General features: G+C 44.2%; 2 long non-coding RNA genes across 2 annotated transcripts in view; one reads left to right on the top strand and one right to left on the bottom strand.

The window, feature by feature from the left end:
- The window catches only part of LOC138274390 (uncharacterized), a 130,424-nt gene extending 117,373 nt beyond the window's left edge, over positions 1 to 13,051 (top strand). Inside the window, exon 4 of the long non-coding RNA XR_011200378.1 lies at positions 12,647 to 13,051. This is a non-coding gene — a long non-coding RNA (uncharacterized lncRNA). The remainder of the gene's footprint in view (positions 1 to 12,646) is intronic.
- The window catches only part of LOC138274389 (uncharacterized), a 168,688-nt gene that overhangs the window by 63,859 nt on the left and 83,088 nt on the right, over positions 1 to 21,741 (bottom strand). The window contains exon 3 of the long non-coding RNA XR_011200377.1: positions 18,456 to 18,555. This is a non-coding gene — a long non-coding RNA (uncharacterized lncRNA). The remainder of the gene's footprint in view (positions 1 to 18,455; positions 18,556 to 21,741) is intronic.

Here is a 21,741-nt window from a genome sequence, read left to right as displayed (position 1 = left end):
TGCTCTCCTGGGGTCCAGCCAGGCCTGGCCCAGGATGGCAGAACAAAGAACTTCCTCTGAGAGAGGGTGTGACACCCTCTCCCTTTGGAAAATGGTGTGAAGGCAGGGGAGGAGTAGCCTCCCCCAGCCTCTGGAAATGCTTTGTTGGGCACAGAGGTGCCCAATTCTGCATAAGCCAGTCTACACCGGTTCAGGGACCCCTTAGCCCCTGCTCTGGCGCGAAACTGGACAAAGGAAAGGGGAGTGACCACTCCCCTGACCTGCACCTCCCCTGGGAGGTGTCCAGAGCTCCTCCAGTGTGCTCCAGACCTCTGCCATCTTGGAAACAGAGGTGCTGCTGGCACACTGGACTGCTCTGAGTGGCCAGTGCCACCAGGTGACGTCAGAGACTCCTGCTGATAGGCTCCTTCAGGTGTTAGTAGCCTATCCTCTCTCCTAGGTAGCCAAACCCTCTTTTCTGGCTATTTAGGGTCTCTGTCTCTGGGGAAACTTCAGATAACGAATGCAAGAGCTCATCCGAGTTCCTCTGCATCTCTCTCTTCACCTTCTGATAAGGAATCGACTGCTGACCGCGCTGGAAGCCTGCAAACCTGCAACATAGTAGCAAAGACGACTACTGCAACTCTGTAACGCTGATCCTGCCGCCTTCTCGACTGTTTTCCTGCTTGTGCATGCTGTGGGGGTAGTCTGCCTCCTCTCTGCACCAGAAGCTCCGAAGAAATCTCCTGTGGGTCGACGGAATCTTCCCCCTGCAACCGCAGGCACCAAAAAGCTGCATTACCGGTCCCTTGGGTCTCCTCTCAGCACGACGAGCGAGGTCCCTCGAATCCAGCGACTCTGTCCAAGTGACCCCCACAGTCCAGTGACTCTTCAGCCCAAGTTTGGTGGAGGTAAGTCCTTGCCTCACCTCGCTGGGCTGCATTGCTGGGAACCGCGACTTTGCAGCTACTCCGGCCCCTGTGCACTTCCGGCGGAAATCCTTTGTGCACAGCCAAGCCTGGGTCCACGGCACTCTAACCTGCATTGCACGACTTTCTAAGTTGGTCTCCGGCGACGTGGGACTCCTTTGTGCGACTTCGGGTGAGCACCGTTTCACGCATCCTCGTAGTGCCTGTTTCTGGCACTTCTCCGGGTGCTACCTGCTGCTGAGAGGGCTCCTTGTCTTGCTCGACGTCCTCTCTCTCTCCTGGTCCAATTTGCGACCTCCTGGTCCCTCCAGGGCCACAGCAGCGTCCAAAAACGCTAACCGCACGATTTGCAGCTAGCAAGGCTTGTTGGCGTTCTTTCGGCGGGAAAACACTTCTGCACGACTCTCCACGGCGAGAGGGATCCGTCCACCAAAGGGGAAGTCTCTAGCCCTTTTCGTTCCTGCAGAAACCTCAGCTTCTTCTGTCCAGTAGAAGCTTCTTTGCACCCGCAGCTGGCATTTCCTGGGCATCTGCCCATCTCCGACTTGCTTGTGACTTTTGGACTTGGTCCCCTTGTTCCACAGGTACCCTAGATTGGAAATCCACAGTTGTTGCATTGTTGGTTTGTGTCTTTCCTGCATTATTCCTCTAACACGACTTCTTTGTCCTTAGGGGAACTTTAGTGCACTTTGCACTCACTTTTCAGGGTCTTGGGGAGGGTTATTTTTCTAACTCTCACTATGTTCTAATAGTCCCAGCGACCCTCTACAAGGTCACATAGGTTTGGGGTCCATTCGTGGTTCGCATTCCACTTTTGGAGTATATGGTTTGTGTTGTCCCTATCCCTATGTTTCCCCATTGCATCCTATTGTAACTATACATTGTTTGCACTGTTTTCTAAGACTATCCTGCATATTTTTGCTATTGTGTATATATATCTTGTGTATATTTCCTATCCTCTCACTGAGGGTACACTCTAAGATACTTTGGCATATTGTCATAAAAATAAAGTACCTTTATTTTTAGTATAACTGTGTATTGTGTTTTCTTGTGATATTGTGCATATGACACTAAGTGGTACTGTAGTAGCTTCACACGTCTCCTAGTTCAGCCTAAGCTGCTCTGCTAAGCTACCATTATCTATCAGCCTAAGCTGCTAGACACCCTATACACTAATAAGGGATAACTGGGCCTGGTGCAAGGTGCAAGTACCCCTTGGTACTCACTACAAGCCAGTCCAGCCTCCTACATTGGTTGTGCAGCGGTGGGATAAGTGCTTTGAGACTGCATACCACTCTTGTCATTGTACTTTTCATAAGAGAAAAATATACAAAACAAGGTCAGTGTATATACACATAGCCAAAAAGTTTTGCATTTCCTCTTTTCACTCTTTTCTAAGTGCTGAAAAGTACTTCTAAACTTTCTAAAAAGTTCTAAAAAGTTTTAAAAGTTTTTTTTTTACTCTGTCTTTCTAAAAGCTCTGACAAACTTTTTATCTTTTACTATCACTTTAACTCTCTCTAAAAATGTCTGGCACAGGCCAAAATGTTGATCTGTCCAAACTTGCATATGACCACCTTAGCTGGAAAGGAGCAAGGAGTCTCTGTGTAGAGAGAGGTTTAAGTGTAGGGAAGAATCCTTCCTTGGAACTGTTACTTAACATGCTTAGAGAACAGGATAAGGCTAGAAGTGCCCCATCTGTTGAAAAAGTAGCTAATGGTTCTCAATCTGATCCAGGGACTCCCCCAGGAAAAGATTCAGGAAAGAAACTTCCTAGCCTGCCCATTACTAGACAGTCTAGCATAGTTGGTAATGATGATGAGCCACACCATATAAATAGTGTTGTCTCACATCATAGCAAAAGCATTTATTCTCACCATACTGGTAGGGATGTTTCTGTTAGCCAAGCTGTTAGGGTGGCTTCTGTAAGGGACAGTTCTCCTTCTGTCCATTCTCACCATACTTCTGTTTCAAGGCATGTCCCTCCCACCCACCCTGATGACAGATTGTTAGAAAGGGAGCTCAATAGATTGAGAGTGGAACAAACCAGACTGAAGCTCCAGAAGCAACAGCTGGATTTGGATAGACAGACTTTAGAAGTAGAGAAGGAGAGACAGAAACTGGGTTTAGAAACCCATGGTGGCAGCAGCAGTATTCCCCATAGTCATCCTGCAAAAGAGCATGATTCCAGGAATCTGCACAAGATAGTTCCCCCTTATAACGAGGGGGATGACATTAACAAGTGGTTTGCTGCACTTGAGAGGGCCTGTGTTGTACAGGATGTCCCTCAAAGGCAGTGGGCTGCTATCCTATGGCTATCATTTAGTGGAAAAGGTAGGGATAGGCTCCTTACTGTGAAAGAACATGATGCTAATAATTTCCAAGTTCTTAAGAATGCACTCCTGGATGGTTATGGCTTAACCACTGAACAATACAGAATAAAGTTCAGAGAGACCAAAAAGGAGTCTTCACAAGACTGGGTTGATTTCATTGACCATTCAGTGAAGGTCTTGGAGGGGTGGTTACATGGCAGTAAAGTTACTGATTATGACAGCCTGTATAACTTAATCCTGAGAGAGCATATTCTTAATAATTGTGTGTCTGATTTGTTGCACCAGTACTTGGTGGACTCTGATCTGACCTCTCCCCAAGAATTGGGAAAGAAGGCAGACAAATGGGTCAGAACAAGGGTGAACAGAAAAGTTCATACAGGGGGTGACAAAGATGGCAACAAAAAGAAGGATGGTAAGTCTTCTGACAAGGGTGGGGACAAATCTAAAAATGAGTCTTCATCAGGCCCACAAAAACACTCTGGTGGGGGTGGTGGGCCCAAATCCTCTTTTAATCACAACATGGAAAAGAAACCATGGTGCTATTTATGTAAAATAAAAGGCCATTGGACAACAGATCCCAGTTGTCCAAAGAAAGGCACCAAGCCTCCTACCACTACAACCCCTACTGCTACACCTAGTGTCCCTACTAATAGCAGTGGTGGTGGGACCAAACCTACTAATAGCCAATCCAAGGGAGTAGCTGGGCTCACTATTGGTAACTTAGTTGGGGTTGGCCTTGTTAGGGAGGCCACAGAGGCTGTGTTAGTCTCTGAGGGAGCTATTGATTTAGCCACCTTAGTTGCTTGTCCCCTTAATATGGATAAGTACAAGCAGCTACCCCTAATAAATGGTGTTGAGGTTCAGGCCTACAGGGACACTGGTGCCAGTGTGACTATGGTCATAGAAAAACTGGTCCACCCTGAACAACACCTACTTGGTCACCAGTACCAAGTAACCGATGCTCACAACAACACACTTAGCCACCCCATGGCTGTTGTAAATCTCAACTGGGGGGGGGGGGGGTTACTGGTCCAAAGAAAGTTGTGGTAGCTTCAGATTTACCTGTAGACTGTCTATTAGGGAATGATTTGGAGACATCAGCTTGGTCAGATGTGGAGTTGGAGGCCCATGCAGCAATGCTGGGCATCCCAGGGCATATTTTTGCTTCGACAAAGGCTCAGGCCAAAAAGCAAAAAGGACAGGGAAGCTTGGATCCTGGAACAATGGACCAAGTGCTCCCTAAAGCTAGGGCTAGTAGAAGCAAACCACTTCCTACTATCCCTCCCTCTACAGTGGATTCTACTTCTGAGGAAGAAGAATTCCCTCCCTGTGCAGAACCTACACCAGAGGAGCTGGAAGCAGAAACTGCTGAGCTTTTGGGTGAAGGGGGGCCTGCCAGAGAGGAGCTGAGTGTGGCACAGCAAACCTGTCCCACATTAGATCGTCTCAGACAGCAAGCTGTCAAACAGGCTAATGGGGATGTCAGTGACTCTCACAGAGTTTACTGGGAGGACAACCTCTTGTACACTGAGCATAGGGATCCTAAACCTGGAGCTGCCAGGAGATTAGTGGTTCCTCAGGAGTACAGAAAGTTCCTCCTAACCCTGGCACATGACATTCCCCTAGCTGGACACCTGGGTCAAATGAAAACTTGGGACAGACTGGTTCCATTGTTTCATTGGCCTAGGATGTCTGAGGACACAAAGGAATTTTGTAAGTCCTGTGAAACCTGTCAAGCCAGTGGCAAGACAGGTGGCACCCCAAAGGCACCCCTTATTCCACTGCCTGTGGTTGGGGTTCCCTTTGAAAGGGTAGGGGTTGACATAGTTGGCCCCCTTGACCCTCCTACTGCTTCAGGCAATAGATTCATCTTAGTGGTAGTGGACCATGCCACAAGATATCCTGAAGCTATTCCTTTAAGGACCACTACAGCACCTGCAGTGGCAAAGGCCCTCCTGGGAATATTTTCCAGGGTGGGCTTCCCAAAGGAAGTAGTATCAGACAGGGGAAGCAATTTCATGTCTGCATACTTAAAGGCCATGTGGAAGGAGTGTGGTGTAACTTAAAAGTTCACAACACCCTATCATCCACAAACAAATGGACTGGTGGAGAGATTTAATAAAACTCTCAAAGGCATGATTATGGGTCTCCCTGAAAAACTCCGAAGGAGATGGGATATCCTTCTACCATGCCTCCTTTTTGCCTACAGGGAGGTACCCCAGAAAGGAGTGGGCTTCAGCCCCTTTGAACTTCTTTTTGGACACCCTGTTAGGGGTCCACTCACACTTGTAAAGGAGGGTTGGGAACAACCTTTAAAAGCTCCTAAGCAGGATATTGTGGATTATGTACTTGGCCTCAGATCAAGGATGGCTGAGTACATGAAAAAGGCCAGTAAAAACCTCCAGGCCAGCCAAGAGCTACAGAAGCAATGGCATGATCAGAAGGCTGTTTTGGTTCAGTAGCTACCAGGGCAGAAAGTGTGGGTCTTGGAGCCTGTGGCACCAAGAGCACTCCAAGATAAATGGAGTGGACCCCACACAATTGTTGAAAAGAAGGGTGAAGTCACCTATTTAGTTGACTTAGGCACTGCCAGGAGTCCCCTTAGGGTGCTCCATGTCAACCGCCTGAAACCCTACTATGACAGGGCTGATCTCACCCTGCTCATGGCAACTGATGAGGGACAGGAAGAAGACAGTGATCCTCTACCTGATCTCTTCTCTTCCACAGAACAAGATGCTCTGGTGGAAGGTGTAGTTTTGGCTGATTGTCTTACTGCTGAGCAGAAAGATAATTGCATAAATCTCCTAGATCAATTCTCTGAACTCTTCTCTACTGTGCCAGGTACCACTTCTTGGTGTGAGCACACTATAGATACTGGAGACAGTTTACCTGTCAAAAGTAAGATCTATAGGCAGCCTGACCATGTCAGGGACTGCATAAAGCAAGAGGTCCAGAAAATGTTAGAACTAGGAGTGGTTGAGCACTCTGACAGTCCATGGGCTTCTCCTGTGGTACTGGTACCAAAACCCCATTCCAAAGATGGAAAGAAGGAAATGTGGTTTTGTGTAGACTATAGAGGTCTCAACTTGGTAACCAAAACTGATGCTCACCCTATACCCAGGGCAGATGAGCTCATAGATACACTGGCATCTGCCAAGTATCTAAGCACTTTTGACTTGACTGCAGGGTATTGGCAGATCAAATTGTCAGAAGATGCTAAACCTAAGACTGCATTTTCAACCATTGGAGGACATTACCAGTTTACTGTAATGCCTTTTGGGTTGAAAAATGCACCTGCCACTTTTCAGAGGTTGGTGAACACAGTCCTGCAAGGGCTGGAAGCTTTCAGTGCAGCATATTTGGACGATATAGCTGTCTTTAGCTCCAGCTGGGATGATCACCTGGTCCACCTATGGAAAGTTTTGGAGGCCCTGCAAAAGGCAGGCCTCACTATCAAGGCTTCAAAGTGCCAGATAGGGCAGGGTAAGGTGGTTTATCTGGGACACCTTGTTGGTGGGGAACAGATTGCACCACTTCAGGGGAAAATCCAAACAATTATTGATTGGGTTCCCCCTACCACTCAGACTCAGGTGAGAGCCTTCCTAGGCCTCACTGGGTATTACAGGAGGTTCATTAAGATCTATGGCTCCATTGCAGCCCCTCTTAATGACCTCACATCCAAGAAAATGCCTAAAAAGGTATTATGGACAGCAAACTGTCAGAAAGCTTTTGAGGAGCTGAAGCAGGCCATGTGCTCTGCACCTGTCCTGAAAAGCCCTTGTTACTGTAAAAAATTCTATGTCCAAGCTGATGCATCTGAATTAGGAGTAGGGGCAGTCCTATCACAACTTAATTCTGAGGGCCAGGATCAACCTGTTGCTTTTATTAGTAGGAGGTTGACCCCTAGAGAAAAGCGTTGGTCTGCCATTGAGAGGGAGGCCTTTGCTGTGGTCTGGGCTCTGAAGAAGTTGAGGCCATACCTGTTTGGCACTCACTTCATTGTTCAGACAGACCACAAACCTCTACTTTGGCTAAAACAAATGAAAGGTGAAAATCCTAAATTGTTGAGGTGGTCCATATCCCTACAGGGAATGGACTATACAGTGGAACATAGACCTGGGAGTAGCCACTCCAATGCAGATGGACTCTCCAGATATTTCCACTTAGACAATGAAGACTCATCAGGTCATGGCTAGTCTTATTGTCCTTCGTTTGGGGTGGGGGTTGTGTAGGAAAGTACCATCTTGCCTGGCATGTTACCCCCATTTTTCACTGTATGTATGTTGTTTTAGTTGTATGTGTCACTGGGACCCTGGTAACCCAGGGCCCCAGTGCTCATAAGAGTGCCTGAATGTGTTACCTGTGTAGTGACTAACTGTCTCACTGAGGCTCAGCTAATCAGAACCTCAGTGGTTATGCTCTCTCATTTCTTTCCAAATTGTCACTAACAGGCTAGTGACCATTTTTACCAATTTACATTGGCTTACTGGAACACCCTTATAATTCCCTAGTATATGGTACTGAGGTACCCAGGGTATTGGGGTTCCAGGAGATCCCTATGGGCTGCAGCATTTCTTTTGCCACCCATAGGGAGCTCTGACAATTCTTACACAGGCCTGCCACTGCAGCCTGAGTGAAATAACGTCCACGTTATTTCACAGCCATTTTACACTGCACTTAAGTAACTTATAAGTCACCTATATGTCTAACCTTTACCTGGTAAAGGTTAGGTGCAAAGTTACTTAGTGTGAGGGCACCCTGGCACTAGCCAAGGTGCCCCCACATTGTTCAGAGCCAATTCCCTGAACTTTGTGAGTGCGGGGACACCATTACACGCCTGCACTACATATAGGTCACTACCTATATGTAGCTTCACAATGGTAACTCCGAATATGGCCATGTAACATGTCTATGATCATGGAATTGCCCCCTCTATGCCATCCTGGCATAGTTGGCACAATCCCATGATCCCAGTGGTCTGTAGCACAGACCCTGGTACTGCCAAACTGCCCTTCCTGGGGTTTCACTGCAGCTGCTGCTGCTGCCAACCCCTCAGACAGCCATCTGCCCTCCTGGGGTCCAGCCAGGCCTGGCCCCGGATGGCAGAACAAAGAACTTCCTCTGAGAGAGGGTGTTACACCCTCTCCCTTTGGAAAATGGTGTGAAGGCAGGGGAGGAGTAGCCTCCCCCAGCCTCTGGAAATGCTTTGTTGGGCACAGATGTGCCCAATTCTGCATAAGCCAGTCTACACCGGTTCAGGGGACCCCTTAGCCCTGCTCTGGCGCGAAACTGGACAAAGGAAAGGGGAGTGACCACTCCCCTGACCTGCACCTCCCCTGGGAGGTGTCCAGAGCTCCTCCAGTGTGCTCCAGACCTCTGCCATCTTGGAAACAGAGGTGCTGCTGGCACACTGGACTGCTCTGAGTGGCCAGTGCCACCAGGTGACGTCAGAGACTCCTTCTGATAGGCTCCTTCAGGTGTTAGTAGCCTATCCTCTCTCCTAGGTAGCCAAACCCTCTTTTCTGGCTATTTAGGGTCTCTGTCTCTGGGGAAACTTTAGATAACGAATGCAAGAGCTCATCCGAGTTCCTCTGCATCTCTCTCTTCACCTTCTGCCAAGGAATTGACTGCTGACCGCGCTGGAAGCCTGCAAACCTGCAACATAGTAGCAAAGACGACTACTGCAACTCTGTAACGCTGATCCTGCCGCCTTCTCGACTGTTTCCTGCTTGTGCATGCTGTGGGGGTAGTCTGCCTCCTCTCTGCACCAGAAGCTCCGAAGAAATCTCCCGTGGGTCGACGGAATCTTCCCCCTGCAACCGCAGGCACCAAAAAGCTGCATTAACGGTCCCTTGGGTCTCCTCTCAGCACGACGAGCGAGGTCCCTCGAATCCAGCGACTCTGTCCAAGTGACCCCCACGGTCCAGTGACTCTTCAGTCCAAGTTTGGTGGAGGTAAGTCCTTGCCTCACCTCGCTGGGATGCATTGCTGGGAACTGCGACTTTTGCAGCTACTCCGGCCCCTGTGCACTTCCGGCGGAAATCCTTTGTGCACAGCCAAGCCTGGGTCCACGGCACTCTAACCTGCATTGCACGACTTTCTAAGTTGGTCCTTGGCGACGTGGGACTCCTTTGTGCGACTTCGGGTGAGCACCGTTTCACGCATCCTCGTAGTGCCTGTTTCTGGCACTTCTCCGGGTGCTACCTGCTGCTGAGAGGGCTCCTTGTCTTGCTCGACGTCCTCTCTCTCTCCTGGTCCAATTTGCGACCTCCTGGTCCCTCCAGGGCCACAGCAGCGTCCAAAAACGCTAACCGCACGATTTGCAGCTAGCAAGGCTTGTTGGCGTTCTTTCGGCGGGAAAACACTTCTGCACGACTCTCCACGGCGAGAGGGATCCGTCCACCAAAGGGGAAGTCTCTAGCCCTTTTCGTTCCTGCAGAAACCTCAGCTTCTTCTGTCCAGTAGAAGCTTCTTTGCACCCGCAGCTGGCATTTCCTGGGCATCTGCCCATCTCCGACTTGCTTGTGACTTTTGGACTTGGTCCCCTTGTTCCACAGGTACCCTAGATTGGAAATCCACAGTTGTTGCATTGTTGGTTTGTGTCTTTCCTGCATTATTCCTCTAACACGACTTCTTTGTCCTTAGGGGAACTTTAGTGCACTTTGCACTCACTTTTCAGGGTCTTGGGGAGGGTTATTTTTCTAACTCTCACTATGTTCTAATAGTCCCAGCGACCCTCTACAAGGTCACATAGGTTTGGGGTCCATTCGTGGTTCGCATTCCACTTTTGGAGTATAAGGTTTGTGTTGCCCCTATCCCTATGTTTCCCCATTGCATCCTATTGTAACTATACATTGTTTGCACTGTTTTCTAAGACTATACTGCATATTTTTGCTATTGTGTATATATATCTTGTGTATATTTCCTATCCTCTCACTGAGGGTACACTCTAAGATACTTTGGCATATTGTCATAAAAATAAGTACCTTTATTTTTAGTATAACTGTGTATTGTGTTTTCTTATGATATTGTGCATATGACACTAGCTGGTACTGTAGTAGCTTCACACGTCTCCTAGTTCAGCCTAAGCTGCTCTGCTAAGCTACCATTATCTATCAGCCTAAGCTGCTAGACACCCTATACACTAATAAGGGATAACTGGGCCTGGTGCAAGGTGCAAGTACCCCTTGGTACTCACTACAAGCCAGTCCAGCCTCCTACATATATCCTCTGAGATATTTTGGCATATTGTCACTAAAATAAAGTACCATTATTTTTAGTAACTCTGAGTGTTGTGTTTCTTATGATATAGTGCTATATGATATAAGTGGTATAGTAGGAGCTTTGCATGTCTTCTAGTTCAGCCTAAGCTGCTCTGCTATAGCTACCTCTATCAGCCTAAGCTGCTAGAACACTACTAATAAGGGATAACTGGACCTGACACAAAGTGTAAGTACCATCAGGTACCCACTATAAGCCAGGCCAGCCTCCTACATATGGCCTTAGCGTCATATTTATCCCCCTGTGCTAAATTCAAGCACAGTGGATGGGAGCCTTAAAAAATTGTGTTAATCTTGCTTAGAGCCATTATTTAACGCCTGGGTATGGGCAGGTGTTAGGGGACCTGTAGGCATATTTCCATGGCCAGAGACCACGGAAAGAGCCCAAAGGCACCCTTCCATGGCCCCAGGGACACCCCCACCCACACCAGAGGGGCACCACAGGATGGGAGACCCATCGGAGGTAAGTCCCGGTAAGTGTTTTTTTTTTTTTTTTACTCGCTCGGGGGCCCTGATATGGGGCTCCCTGCATGGTGCTGGCCTCAATGGCCATGCCCAGAGTACATTTGTGCCCTGGACATGGCCATTAGGGTTGTGGGCATGACTCCTGTCTTTACTAAGACAGGAGCCATGTGCATTGGGGTTGTGCGCAAGGAAATGGCGTTACTCTGCTTAGAGGCATTTTTTTGTCTTTAAACAGTGTTACGCCATAATCCGATGCACAACCTCCAGTTCACCCTATGCCTCCCCCACCCGGTTAGCGTCATCTACAATGATGCTAACCGGGCATTACCTCCGGCTAGCGCCATTCCATAAATATGGCTCCCGGCCGGCGTCCAGGAATGGCGCTAGCCGGCGCTATACTTTGCATGCCAAACTGCGCTGACGCAGTTTTGCGTGTAAAAGTATAAATATGGGCCTTTGTTTGATCCATATATATGTTCCTACTCTTGACAACTGTGCATGGGAAGCACAATAATGACATTCATAATTTGGTTGCAACACCTTCATATATTGGGATAATCATAATTTTGCATTGCAGTTTGCAGGGGTATAGTCATACTCCAGCTATTTGCTGCTGAGTGTCTGCTGTGTGATATGTACAGCTTAACACATTACTCAGAGTGTACTCAACAATCCAGATAGACTGCAAGTGAGTTTGACTGTGATAGTCATCCTCAATTATGTTAAGATCTTGTCATGAATTCCTTTGAATTATGCAATCTCTACTTCATTCTTTAGTGGATTAGGTCTCCTGTTTACTAAGTGTTACAGTTTAGCTTCTATCATGCACAGTCCCACAGGTACAACACAAAGGCTTCTTTGATTCATACTAAGACACATATGGCCTGATTTGTGTTTTGGGAGGCTTTCCAACACAATTGTAAGCAGGACAGCTGACTGAACTCTGTCATGTCAGATAACACGCAGTGAAACATCACATGGGTGGTTCAGGGATATTTTCAAGCATACGCTCATGAGGTTTGACCCATTACCAAATATCTTTAAGGTAGTCCTCCTGATAATGGAAAAAAACATTGTACCTCTACCACACCCAGGCGTCACTATGAGAAAGACCTTCATTACACCTCATTATGTCCTCTTTCAAATGATCATGCATTTAGCAAATCAAATGGAAAGTGGAACTTGCCTCTAATGTTAGAATTTGACATGAAGGTGTACGGTCATGCACTATAACGGTCCAGACACATAATACAAACCCATTAGCATTATGAATGATTTATACCTGTGTTGGAGCTAGGTTGCACACAGTGAGCCAGTGTAAGGAAAGCTTTGGTATGTTGTGAGGATCTCTAGAACCCAAGTTGACTATCCCTGTTTTAGCTTCATTTTACAGTTCATATTTTATTCATTTTAGTAAGGTTGCTTTTAGCAATGATTTTCACATATTTTTATAAGCTTGCTTTTCTTCTAGGAAAACAAGTAACAAGCCACTTGTTTAGTTAGTCTTTGCACACCATATAATCAGTACTTTCAGTCCAAGGCTAAAGAACACTGTACATGATATGCTAGTTGTGTTGCCCATTCAGGGGACAGTTTCTAACATCTAGACACAGCAATGCATCAGAACTGTACTTCCAATAATGCATGTTTTTTTATATAGATGGTGCACAGACCCGGAATGGGCAGAGGGCATTACAGCCACAATTATCCTGAGATGCATGCTGTGCGACTTGAAGCTTGACGGGCACTGATCTACCAGCCTCTTGAGAGGTTAACCATCTACATCAACGACTAACTCTTGACACTTTTTCCAGGTAGAGGGTTGGGGCTTATCCCTTAGATCGGTCCGGAGAGAAGGATACACAGCTATGCTCTCAGCATTAACAAAGGTTTAGATAGGACTCTCTAGAACATCTAGAACTACATGCACCATGGCTGGATTGTTTATTTATTTTTACCATTTTTGTAATGCTGATTACCTTGCTTTGTTTCATCTGCCTAACTATTTCAACTCACTCTCTATATGCCAGATTGAGATTGTTTCAATAAATGCATTGAAAACTTATTTTGCATCCTTTGTGTCTCATGTTGGCATGCAAGAGTAATAATACGAATCGAGTAAGATTTGTTTCCATAGCTTCCCTGGTTATTCAAAGTTTAATGTTCAAGTTGCCATATTCACCTTCCTCCCAGGTACATTTGAGGTTCGGATGAGGCACTGTGAGCTAGCCAGGAAGTAGGTCAATAGGTACTGATAGTTTGGATGGACTCAGACTTCCACACTACGCCATTCTGCCATCCTAAACATGCAGCCCTATTTTATGTAAGTTGTATGAATACAGCCAACCTCCATCTAACATGTTCAAGTATTTGCAAATAGATGTACCATATATAGTAAATTTAAGTGTTTATGACATTCTAAATCAGGTGAAGCATATGGGTAAACAACATGTTGAAATTAATATTCTAAAAAATACAGATTAGTATTATATATATATGTTTCAGCAATGCCTTATTTGTAGCGACTATGAATGTGGATCAAAAATAAAATTGCTTACCGCAAAGCATGTAATGGATTACTACAGAAAGAGCCAAGGGATATTTGGCAGTTGGGAAAACTTTATAAGGAAAAGAAACAGCAGGGCATATGGGCAAGGTTCACTGGCATAAACTAGACTTTTACCAGGAGCCACCCAAAATGGTGACTAAGAATGGGCTACCTTTCTATTCCATTATGAGAAAACAACAACAGTGTCAGGACATCTTCAGAAATCGGATGAAGAAAATGAACCACCTGCTCCTGAACTATAACAGACTATTGCATGGCTGCCAGCAGTTGCTATATCTAATCGCCCAGAAGTAGTGGTCGTCGATACTGTCCTCTTTTTACTCCTCTTGCCTCTGTAAATATTTGTTTATATTTCACTCTTAGTTAGATAGTTAGGTTTTATTTAATTATCTAACTAACAGTGAAATATAAACAAATATGTTTAGAGATCAGCTAAGTGTAGGATAAGATAGGGTTAACTTTTATGTTTATAATTAGTAACATACGTTAGATGGTGGGGGATGATGTTAGAGTTGTAGAATACATGTTGAGGAACATATGTCTAGATTTGTTTATGTTTAGCATTTAGTATGTTTTGTATTTGTTCATATATGATAAGTGTAATGGGGTTGACGTTTAAGATGTCATGTGTTAAATGTAGATAAGTTGGTGAATGTTTTTTTGGACGTAGAGTAGCTTAGATTTTAGAATGGGTAGAGTAGTTTTAGTTAGTGCCAGATTAGGATTTCTTTAGTGTGAAATGTGTTTTTATTGACTCATTTACTTCTTTACTTGGGTTCCTCGTATGTTTAGGTTGCAAAGTACACATTAACCATCTCATTCAGGTATACAGGTATAAGGTTTTACCACTGCTAAATGTTATGTTGATACTCAAAAACATGTTTACATAGGTTTATTCTTATTAACACACTCTGACAGACTCAATTTCATATTTTGGAGAGTGTTAGAAATCACAGCCTCAATACTCAAGTTGATGTGCTCCTTTTTGTGAAGGGAAAACATATTCTCACAAAGTGAAATATGGATCACTTTAATTTTCTACTGGTGGTAATAGACTGTGACCTGGCTAGTGGTAAAGCAGAATATCAGAGACACATTAATGTAACATATTAGCATGCCGAAATGTGTGTTGCACGATAGCACACACATGGCAACAGAGATGAGACTCAATATAAATGGCTCGTTAGTAGGTCCCACGGGGAATGCATGGGCTACTGTCATTTTAAATGGCCTACACTTTTACTAGAACAGAATAGGGTGAAATTAAGCTAGACCATATATTGTTAAGTCCCATTCAGAACCCATGGCCTGGCTACCAAGTAGCAATGTAACATCATACTAAACAAATTGCTCAAAATCTGTATCTTTTTTTTTACCACAGTGGATAAATACAAACACAATATTAACACATATCATACGTTACTGCAAGATTGGAGGGACAGATGCATTTCAAGCAGTGAGGAGTACCAATTTTTGCAAATTGCCAGACCAACAGCACCATGCTTCTATATTTTGCCTAAAATACATAAGGATCGAACAAATCCCCCAGGGAGGCCAAATATTACAGCCAACAATAGCTTTCTTGAACACACATCAAAGTATTTAGATTTTTTTCTATTGCATTATGTATTGAATTTACCGAGCTATTGTAGGGATAGTACTGCCATTTTTACCAAGATCATGGAGATTCCTTTGCAGTCCAGCTTTATATTGGTGCCTATTGACATTGTCTCTTTTTATACATGCATTGATCATGATTTTGGGGGGTCAAGCCTGTAAACATTTTTTCAGGGATAAACCCCGTTTGATGTATGATTATTCTCACATGTTGTTTGAGATGTTACGTTTCTCCTTAGGGAATAATTTGTTTCTCTTCAGAGAAGTCTACTATAGGCAATTGATGGGGCCAGCAATGGACAGATGTTTTGTGCCTAGTTACGCAGGAATTTTTATGGGATGGTGGGAAAAGCAACTTATGTTTACAGAGGAGAATGAGATCTGGACCACACATGTCCCATTTTGGACTTGATACATTGATGACAGATTTGTCATCTGGGATGAACATTTGCATACGTTGATGGAATTCTTAGAACACATTATCAGGAATGATCTTAATTTGAGATTCACCTACAAGATAAATATCACTGAGATGGATTTTCTTGTTGTCCCGATTAGAATAACTGAGGGTGTGTCCATACCAGTTTGTTTCAAAAGAATACAGCATGCAATAGTGTTCTGCACCATGTAGTAACCATCCTATCAAACTTAAATGGAGCCTCCCTTTTGGGGAACTTATGAGAGGTAAACGCACTTGTAACACTATACTTTCAAATGAGAAGGAGAAGAAAAGGATTATAACCAGTTTTAGACACAGAAGCTACCCAACAAAGGTTTTGCAATCTGCTAGTGATAAAGTTAGAAAACTCCCAAGAGAGGGCCTTCTGGTTAAGAAGAGGAAGGTCGACAATGATTTGCAACAAGTCAGGCTAATTAACACCTTTAACAGGGACTCAGTAGTTGTGAGAAAAATGTTAGCTAGGCAATGGCATTCGGTAAGGTCGGATCCTGACATCGGTGATAAAATGTCAGCCCAACCTCTGATAACTTAGGGAGAAAACGAGATCCATCAGGGACATGCTTGTACACAGCTGTATGTGCAAGCAGAATACAGAATGATTGCATAAGCAACAGTTTTTTTTTTTCAATTGTGACAAATGCAAGGCTGGGAAGGTCAGTAAAAATTGTTAGACATACAAATTACCAACTGGTAAAACAAGGAAGATTAATAAATGAATTACGTGCACTAGTGATCATTGTGCTTATGTTCCGGTTTGCCTTTGTGGCAAACAATATGTGGGCAGTACAATTTTACCAGTTGAAAAATGGATTTTAAAACGCATCAGGGCAATTAAGAACACTGACCCGAACTATCCTGTAGCCAGACACGGGAACTAAAAACATGATTCTGATATTGTCTCTCTATCTTTCTCGGAGACTGACAGGGTGACCCAGACTCCAAGAGACGGAGACAGTGAGAAGAAATTGAGGTCATTAGATTTCAAGTATATTATTTTACTTAATAGCCAATTCCCTGGGGGCCGGAACCTTGCTGAGGAGCTTCATGTACACATTGGTTGATACTGTTCTTTCAGCTGCGGAGTTGATAGTTATGGTTACCTTAGGGCATGAGTTATAGTTACTTGAAATAACTCTAACTATGACAACTGAATTTCTTTTTGTGTGTGTAAATTCTGATCCTAACTACAACATCCCTGTAACCTTTGATTTTTTAATGAATTTATAAGGTTTTTTAAATGCTACTTCCTAACTATAATGTCCCTGTAACCTTTGTTTTTTTACTGAATAAATATATAACCAACAATAAAAAAGCAACAAAAATGACTGGGTGCTTTAAAACCCTGTATAATGTACCATCAACCCTACAAGTATTAGTAAAAGAATGCAGAGCTTTAATATCTGTTCATAGCTGAGCGACATACCGCCTAAAAATATACTCCTTGCTACTGGCCTGTCAATAAGAACAATGACCATATCTATGCCCATTGGCAATCAACTGTACTGAGGATTGCGGGCTCAAAAGAATAATGTTCAATATCTTTACTCTGTTTATCTTTATTTAAATTTTGGTATGAATGATATTTACGACACACCCGAAGACACAAAGAGCACATCACACTCTGACTCATTTACTCACCATGCCCATGTGCAGGAATGGTATGCTCAGTGTATTAAAAGGAGAATGCCCATGCTTGAGCAGCTATTCTATTCTAGCATTGAGTAAGATGGTATCTTTGTTTCGGCACTGCACAGGGGGCCTGCTATGTATTCTGTCTTTGAGACTAGATGCCCACCAGGACAGAATAAATATAGAGTAACCACAAAGTCACAACTCCATGTAGAATCGTCCTCTCCTAGTGTAACCCTCTTGCCCAGTTTTCAAAGACACCCTTGAATCAGACTTGCACATCCGCAATCTCCATGTTCCCAGTAACCCCTCACCAGGTATTTTGTGTACATTGTAACCCAATGTACACAAACTCTCTTTCTTAGCTTTTCAGCCTCTCTCAGGCAGTGCCCATAACCACACTGTTGTCATACCACTTTCTCTCTGTAGATGACCCCTTTCTCCCAATATGCACCTTCCCTCCCTCACAGGCTGTCATTCCTAGTAACAAGTAAAGTGGTGTGGTGATAACAGACATGATGATAGTGAGCAGGTATAACTACCCCATTTACCAGTAATCAGAAGTTTTGGAGTTTGAGGCCAAGAACAGAGAACATGACGGACTCAGAATTATTGGGTTATTTATTACATGTCTGCACAACTTCTGGCCTTATTTCATCTCACATTATCCACCTGCACCTGAGATTAGAAACATCGGGGCAAAAAATACAGGGCAGGGCAGAGGCACAGCTTTACTCTGGCCTACACTTCAAGCACAGCAGAAGGAGCAGACAACCCCCTAAAGAGAGCTAACAGCTTGTCCAAACCTTACTCACCCTCCCTGCCTACCGCTTGCCCCACACCACCAACATGCATCATCTCCACACTGATATTTAGCACCTGTTCAGAGCAGGTGGCATATATTTGCTTTAAAGTATCCAGAATTAGGAGAAACTTGCAAAAAATAACCCAACAATTCCTCATTCATTCTGGAAACTTTAACTTGTGATGCCTGTAATTTCACAGGGAGATACTTGACAGGAACCGTTAATTCTGGCCCTGATACCATCCTGCATAGAGTTTACAGGGCTTCGAACCCTTTGTGCACAATCTCCATCACCCAGTGTTCACTGACCATTCCTCTTATGGTAGCAACTCATATCCCTTTGCCATCCCTCAGTGAACTGAGCACTTTCCTCCTTATGTGTTACTTACAACTTGATTTTGTTGTCGAAGTCCTGGTCGACCTGTGCATTAGCTTCTTGTGTTACTTTCATGATGGTGGCATCATCAACTTCTCGCAGGAGATCACCATCTGTTCAAAAGAGATTTTGGGGAGGTAGAAATGAGAACAAAAGGAAGATGTAGGTCTGAGATTTTATTCATCAAGATGTATAGAACAGTACCTTCCCACATATATGTACTCAAAAGTCACCAGTTCCTGAGGTGTCGCCTCACAGCTTCCATTATCAGTGCTGTAACTAGAGCTGTCTCAAGGTATTCTGAAGCCATAGGTCAATTACATATTTTTTCACCAAACCCCATTCATTTTTCATGAGCTAGCCATTCATCTAACTTTAACTGGAACCAATCTAGCTCATTTTGCTATAATATAATATTAATTAACATCCTATACAAATATAAGAAATAGTTCATGCCACCACTAACTTGATACAACAAATGCCAAAGTGGTTCATGTTGGTGGTGCGACTGGTGATGGCAAAAGTACCTGTATTAGAAATCTATAATGAACAAATCTACCCTAATTAGAAGTCACCGCGCAGAAGTATTTGGATTTTGATTTAACCCTTTTGGTGCCTGTGTCGACCTATGCCCAACATACTCACACACTCCCCAGAGTGTCTGTCAGTGATAGGCCGACACTGGGGAGGGTTTAAAAGGCAAGCACTAGAAGATTTATTTTTTAACAAAAAATGCTGGTGGAGATGCAGTGTAGCTTCCATGTCTTCCATGCATCCCTCACATCTGTGCACCGAGCCCGAGAAACCAGTAGGTGAGCCCTCTTTTCTCCCATTGGCAAAAAAGCCCCCAAAAGGCCTCCTAATGTTTCAGGGAGGCCTCATTGGGAATGGGAGAGTCTCCCTTTTCCAAGGAAGCCTCCATGAAATAGTTTCTTGGCCGTAGATTGTGCATGTACCACAATTCTCTGCCAGGAAACCCACTAAACACAGGGAATGTAATTAGGCGGTTGCCCATCTCGGTGCACAGGCTGATGCTGCTGGGGGGCACATGTTTCCTTAAAAAAAGTTGTTTTCCTCTGGGGGCCAAACTGCACCCCCTTAGGGGTGTGATCGTGCCACCTGGGGACTTTAAAAGAAAAAAAAACAGTGAGAAATTGATCAGGGTGGTTGGGCGTCAAGTGAAGGGCCAACCCCTTTTGGGGGCATAAATATATAAAAAACATATTGTTCCCCAGGGGAGATCATGCCTCATCGGGAATTAAAAAGAAACAAAAATGGAAAAAATGTGGAAATGATTGGGGGGGGTCGACCCTCGAGGTAAATTAACCAACGCCCTTCTTTTTGGGAAACAGGCATGTAAAAAAAAGTGTTATTTTCCCCTGGGGGTGCGATCACATCACCTGGGAAAGTAAAAAGATATAGATTTTTTTGAAATGTGAAATTGTAAGGAGTGTAGTGCTCCTGACATATGGGATGACCCCCTGTTTGGCTCACATGTGTGTTTTTTGGAAATGTGTGTATTCCCTGGAGGCCGACTGCCGACCCCCCTGGAGTAAAGACCCATTTGCAAAAAAACATAAACATTCTATAGTAAGGGATCAGCTCTCAAGGCATGGGTTAATCCTCTTTGGGGCCCTAGGTTTTATAAATGTGTGTTTTCCACTGGAGGGATGACTATGCCCCTCCCCCATGTTTATACTTATATATATATATATATATATATCCACACACACAAAAATCCTCACTACACACGTGGCAACAATTTAATGGCATGCAGTAGAAGGCACTGCACAAAAGTAACAGGTCACCTTTCAGTTGGTTTACCTAGACAGTATTATTATGCTTTGAAGTCACAAAATAATGAAGTAATAATATCATGAACAGTGTTCCATTATACTGCATAATTTGTGTTTTCTTGCTATATAATGTTATCAACCCTGTTGTGTAATTAAATGCTGTCCTGCAGCACATTTTCCAGTGACTGTGGTGATAGCACTGTGTGTTTTCACAAGGAGCACACCTGCACACAATGCTTCAGGGGCTGTGTGTTTCTTGAGATCAAAGGTAGATTTGTAGCTTTGGGGAATTACTTTTATTCTGGCCACAGGCCCAACAGCTTCTCTAAAAATAAGGTTTTGCATAAGTCATGATATGACAAAAGTATGCTGCGAAATTGGGTATGTAGAAAGGTAAAGTAATACTGTATCTTTTTTTTGTTTTTAGTGTCTTTGGAGAACTTGCATATTTAGGAAATAAGAAAAGGCAAGTTCATTTTGTTTTTATTTTCTGGTGCGCACATCTCACACGTACACACCCAGTGACTGTTTTAGAACAAAAAATCTGCCTTTTATGTAGGAAAAGGACAGCTCTGAGGCAGTATCTTAGGCTTAGACAGCATCTGAGAGAGAGGAAAATGGAGCAGAATCTGGAAGCAACGTTTCAGTTGGCAGAGTCCCATCAAATACAGACGGAGTGCTCTCTTGGCAGTTCCCCAATTTATTTCACTTCAAATTCCAACTTTCACTGGCAATGCTGGATGTGAAGTCGATACAGCCAAATTTTTGCCAATTGACTTAGTCCGTCTCTTTTTGGATGATGACTTCCTTCAGCAAATTGTGCAAACACATTTGCATGCTGAACAATTTCTGAAGGAGTATGGAGGCCATCTAGGGTCTCACTCTATGGCACATCAATAGAGTCCCACTTTGCTTTAGGAGTTAAAGATTTTTTTGGGCCTTATGCTGAAAATGGGGTTAGTTCAGAAACCAATGTTGCAGTCCTACTGGTCACTCGCGCAGTTAGGGTTACCCCAAACTTTGCAGGGCACATGAGTAGAGATCGTTTTTTGTTACTATAGGAAAGTACCATCTTGCCTGGCATGTTACCCCCATTTTCACTGTACGTATATTTGTTTTAGCCCCTGTGTCACTGGGATCCTGCCAGGCAGGACCCCAGTTGTAGGAGGCTGGACTGGCTTGTAGTGAGTACCAAGGGGTACTTGCACCTTGCACCAGGCCCAGTTATCCCTTATTAGTGTATAGGGTGTCTAGCAGCTTAGGCTGATAGATAATGGTAGCTTAGCAGAGCAGCTTAGGCTGAACTAGGAGACGTGTGAAGCTACTACAGTACCACTTAGTGTCATATACACAATATCATAAGAAAACACAATACACAGTTATACTAAAAATAAAGGTACTTTATTTTTATGACAATATGCCAAAGTATCTTAGAGTGTACCCTCAGTGAGAGGATAGGAAATATACACAAGATATATATACACAATAGCAAAAATATGCAGT

This window comes from Pleurodeles waltl, unplaced genomic scaffold (genome assembly GCF_031143425.1).
Source record: "Pleurodeles waltl isolate 20211129_DDA unplaced genomic scaffold, aPleWal1.hap1.20221129 scaffold_172, whole genome shotgun sequence".
In the NCBI taxonomy this organism is placed as follows: Eukaryota; Metazoa; Chordata; class Amphibia; order Caudata; family Salamandridae; genus Pleurodeles; species Pleurodeles waltl.
The sequence above is the reverse complement of the archived record's forward strand: the minus strand, read 5'-3'. Positions and strand labels throughout refer to the sequence as shown.